This window comes from Dipodomys merriami, unplaced genomic scaffold (assembly GCF_024711535.1).
Source record: "Dipodomys merriami isolate MVZ:Mamm:240054 unplaced genomic scaffold, mDipMer1.0.p SCAF_3, whole genome shotgun sequence".
Classification (NCBI taxonomy): Eukaryota; Metazoa; Chordata; class Mammalia; order Rodentia; family Heteromyidae; genus Dipodomys; species Dipodomys merriami.
In genome coordinates this window covers 97,021,180-97,026,637 of record NW_027204492.1, presented here as the reverse complement: position 1 = coordinate 97,026,637, position 5,458 = coordinate 97,021,180, and positions in this window count along the sequence as shown.

Genomic DNA, 5,458 nt, shown 5'->3' with positions numbered 1-5,458 from the left:
TTAGCAGTAGTGTTGCCTGTTTCAGATAGTGAGAAAGGGTGGCATGTTCTCTGCTAGGGTCTGTTTCTCTGTGATGATCTCTATTATCTGCTGGAAACCAATTTCTTTGGGGTTGTTTTTTTTATATTACTTATTTGTGAAACTTTTTCTTCCTTCCTTCCTTCCTTCCTTCCTTCCTTCCTTCCTTCCTTCCTTCCTTCCTTCCTTTCTTTCTTTCTTTCTTTCTTTCTTTCTTTCTTTCTTTCTTTTTTTTGCCAGTCATGGAGCTCAAACTCAGGGCCTGGAACTTGAGTCACAGCATCACTTCCAGCCTTTTTCTGTTTATGTGGTACTAAGGAATGGAACCCAAGGCTTCATTCATGCTAGGCAAGCACTCTACTACTAAGCCACACTCCCAGCCTGATTTAATTTTTTCTTTTTTAACAGAAAATCTAACATATTAAATGACAAATTTTACTTTTGTAATTGAAAGTATTTCTCAATGCTCAAATGCATGAGATAATAATTTTAATGTTCATTTAAGTAATTAACAAATTATTTTCTTTATGAAATTTTAGACTAATGCTTTTACATTTATGTAGTTTCCTATCAGAATTGTTTTTATTTACTTATTTATTTTAAAAAATATTGTAAAGATGATTTACAGAGGGGTTACAGTTACGTAAGTCAGGTAATGAGTACTTTTTTTTAACAGTGTCACCCCTTACCTCCTTTTCTACTGGTTTCTTCTCTCCTGACCCAACCCCCTCCCTCCATGTTGTATAGTTCATTTCCAATGCAGTGTCTCTGCTGTATTAATTCACCCCTTGTTCCACCGTTTATGTGGTTCCCCTTCCCTCCCCAAATCAGATAAACTTACATACAAGACAAAGAATAAATAAATCAAAAACAGTGACAGAAAGGAAAAAAAAAAACAGAAAAAACCCCACAAACATTATAATCAAAAACAAAACCTCTTGTTTGCATTTCTTGGAGTTCATTTCAATAAGCATCATTTTATATGATCATAGGCTCATAGCTATTGAGCCCTTGTGGTCCTCTCCTAAGAATATCCACAAAAAATAATCAACACAGCCATGCTCACTGTAGCATTGTTTATCATAGCTAAAATAAGGAATCAACCCAGATGCCCCTCAGTGGGCAAATGGATAAAGAAAATATGGTATATATACATAATGCAATTTTATGCTTCCATCAGAAAGACTGACATTGCCCCATTCATAAGGAAATGGAAAGACTTGGAAAAGTTATATTAAACGAAGTAATCAGACCCAAAGAAACATAGTTTGCATTGTTTCCCTCATTTGCAATAATTAGAATGAGCCTATAATTCTACAAGTAAACCCAGTGGATAGTAAAAGACAAAAATTATATGTGGACATGAAAAATTAAACAGGATTTTTTTTTTTTTTTGGTCCGGTGGTGGGGCCTGAACTCTGGGCCTGGACACTGTCCCTCAGTTCTTCAGCTCAAGGCTAGCGCTCCACCACTTGAGCCACAGCGCCACTTCTGGCTTTTTTCTTTTTGCTTATGTGGTGCTGAGGAATCGAACCCAGGGCCTCATGCATGCAAGGCAAGCGCTCTACCACTGAGCCACCTTCCCAGCCCCTTAGGCACATTTTTTTTACTATTTATTTATTTGGTCGGTCGTGGGGCTTGAACTCTGGGCCTGGGCGCTGTCCCTCAGCTGTTCAGCTCAAGGCGAGCGCTCTACCACTTGAGCCACAGAACCACTTCCTTAAACAGGATTATAAACACACAATGAGACCAATGGAAACCAATTTCTTTCACATGTTCCTCAGCCTGACTCTAACAGTCCTCAACATCACAACTTCACCATCACAGAAGCTGAGAAGAGACCAAGTCCTAACAAAAATTCCAACTCTCTGACACAGAATAAAAATGTATCATCATGTATACGAAGATAGATAAATGTGATCTATGGCTTTTACTGGAATCTCTCATTTGCAGTGGAAGAAGAGATATGATTCTAGTTTTCTAACCACAAAGAATTGATACATCTACCTACACCTCAGTCTCTTTATCTGAAAAATTAGGATTTATATTAAGAGTTCCTGAGCACATCATCTGGAGAGTTACACATATCTTAATTAGAATATTTTCTGCAATAGCTGAATGACCTCCACCACTATATTAAATAAAGGTTATAAAAGTTTTTATTTTGAAGTCAATCTATGCTAAAAGAATTAGTAGGATGCCTATAAAACTTCTAAGTGTGCCATAGTAAGAAGAAAAGAGGAGGACCTAAGGAAAAAGAACCAAGCACATATAAATACGTAAAATTTTGTCCAAAAGGGCTGGGAAGGTAGCTCAGTGGTAGAGCGCTTACCTTGCATGCCTGAGGCCCTGAGTTTGACTCCTCAGCACCACATAAGCAAAAAGAAAAAAGCCAGAAGTGGCGCTGTGGCTCAAGTGGTAGAGCACTAGCCTTGAGCTGAAGAGCTGAGGGACAGCGCCCAGGCCCAGAGTTCAGGCCCCATGACCGGACCCCCCCAAAAAAAATTTTGTCCAAAAGCTCTAAGCCACTGAGGGACATAAAAAGTTCATATAGAAAAAGTTAGTGCTAGCCAGGTGCTGGTGGCTCACACCTGTAATCCTAGCTACTCAGGAGGCTGAGATCTGAGGATCATGGTTCAAAGCCAGCCAGAGCAGGAAAATCCATGAGACTCTTATCTCCAATAAACCACTAGAAAACCGGAAGTGGCACTGTGGCTCAAGTGGTAGAGTGCTTGCCTTGAGATGAAGAGTGCAGGGATAGTGCCCATGCCCAGAGTTCAAGACCTACACCAACAAAGAAAAGAAAAGAAAAAATTAGTGCTGGTGGCTTATGCCTGAAATTCTAACTACTCAGGTAGTTGAAATATGAGGATCATGGTCTGAAGCCAGTCAGTGAAGGAAAGTCCCTGAGACTTATCTCCAATTAAAGAGTCAGAAGCGTAGCTGTGGCTCAAGTGGTAGAGTCCTAGCCTTGAACAAAAAAACTCAGGGACAGTGCCCAGGCCCTGAATGCAAGCCTTCCACCTTCCAAAAAAAAACTTAAAATAGGCATTCAAAACAAAGTAAAATGGTAGAAAACAATATAAAAGCAACACAAACTATAAATTAAATAAATAAATAAATAAATAAATAAATAAATAAATAAATAAATAGTACATATAATTACCCATTTTGCCAGACTCATAGGATGTAGAGTGCTGAAAGTGCTTTCTAATGTGTATTGTCAACTTTGGGTGAGGTATAGGTTTACTGATTGTCTTAATTCACATTGTCATGGTGGAGGAGTCTATGCATGTTCTATTCACTTATTTTGCTGTGGTCCAAGACTTCTGTAAATAAAGCCTACTGATCAAAAAATAAAAAGCTTTTTCATTTTGAAAACACAGGGATGGGTCAAATTCTTTTTGGGTCCTTGAACTTTACCAATTTCATTAAAGAAATAAAAGTAATAGAGATGAATATCAGTATCATCAATATTGTTGGTTAGCATAGTCTTACTTGCCACAAGTTGCATTAGCTCTCAATAGTGTGACATTTATGGATTACTTTCAGAAGTGGTAGCCATATATACAGACAGTGCATCCAATTCAAATTGACAAAAATATAGCTAATCTTTACCATAAACTCATAAACCAAATGATAGTGTAGGGTTTGAGAAGCCCAGAAAACTCCTGACTGTTCTCACTACTGCTTTTTTATGAATTCTCTTGGAAGATTATTTGTCAAGACCTGAAGGGGAACTTAAGCCTTTGCCAACAATCTCCACCTAGCTAGGAGGGAGCTAGCCAGTAAACTGGAAAAATGCCATCAAGACTTTATTACTACATGTATTCCACATAGGATAATAAATAAAACACATTTCTAAAACACACAGGTACTTAACTTTTTCCTAAATGTCTTTGGAGAATGGCTTTAGCTATGTCTAGCCTGGAGAAGGCCAGCAAGTTTATTCATATTTGGGCATAGCTGGCTTGGATTCTCAGAAGCTTGGAGCTCTCACTCTGTTGAAGAGGTCAATGTGCCTTACTCCTTGCACTTACTTAATGGAAATGATATTTCTATTTCTTTTATTTGAAGGGCAAAATACCAAACTGTGACATGCTCTGAGCAGTAATAAGAATTTTGTCAGATAAGCACAGATTTGGAGCAATCTACCTCCATCTTTAGGCCTATATATAGTTCAGGTAGAAAGATGTGGATGGATTTTAGCATATGAGGCACTTCTCAAAATCATTTTTGTGCAGATATTATTCCATTTCAAGGAGAAATTTTAAAACAGTCTTGTTAAAACCTAGTTTTATGTCTGGACATAATCGTTTTTCTCTGAAAGACCATTCACCTGTAAGTCCTTGGTTTAAAATTATTACTTGGATCTTGCGGTATTTTCCTCCTCCTATCTTCCTTCCAATGCACAGCTCAATACAGCCTATGATGTTTTCCATTTAGAAATCTATTCAGGTCAATTTGGTTAGCTTATTCCCCCCAGGAAGGATGAAGCCATTTTATAGAAAGCTGTATGCAGAATTCATTCTAATTTCCTTTCATATGATTGATTGTAGATATTTTTTTCTTCTTATATAACATCAATTTGGTGTTAAACCGAAATGTGATTTGCAGATCTCTTTACAAAAGAAATACTATACATGATTTGTAAAAGCAATAAAAACTTCACTGGGGAACATAATGGAATGAGGGAGAAATCTTGAGGGTATGGGGGAAATACTCCAGAATTTTTATTTTAATTTGATTTACTAAAGGAGAATATCATAAAATAATGGATATAGATTGAGGTGTTTGCATAATATTGTGTGATAACAAGTGACCTTCTACAGGACCAGTGTTTGTACCACATCACAAAGGACTGATTTGGATATGGTGGAATGATTTATGCATTGTAGAAACATTGTTAAAGAGTGAGCTTGAGAGTAAACAATATCACACACACTGGTTCTGTTAATGCCCCATGATCTTTAATTCTCCCCCTTTTCAGCATATTTTCCTGAAGCAGTGAATTCCCTCTTTCTTCCTGGTACTCATATATGGTTTTCCTATAGGTATTGTTTCTTTACCACTGATTTTGCGATAGGCAATTGTGAAAAGATTACGTACATTTGTGAATGCAATCCATGTATAAAACTCACACTTTCAGTGATTACTGAGGATTCCATATCAGGGACAGCAGCCTTTAAAGGTGCCAAGAAAATGTCCCTGTGAAGAAACATAGAAAGGCCATTTCTTCAATATGAATCTACCTTAGCTGTCAAACTCTAGTCTATTACTACCTAGGTACTAACAGAATTGCTTGCTCATGAGAAGGAGCAGGAAAAGAGACAGTATTATATCTGATTTATTTTAATCAAATTAAAATATAATATATGATCAAATGCAAAACATATCTGTTCAAAATGTGATACATGTCTGTGTGAAATATCATGGTATA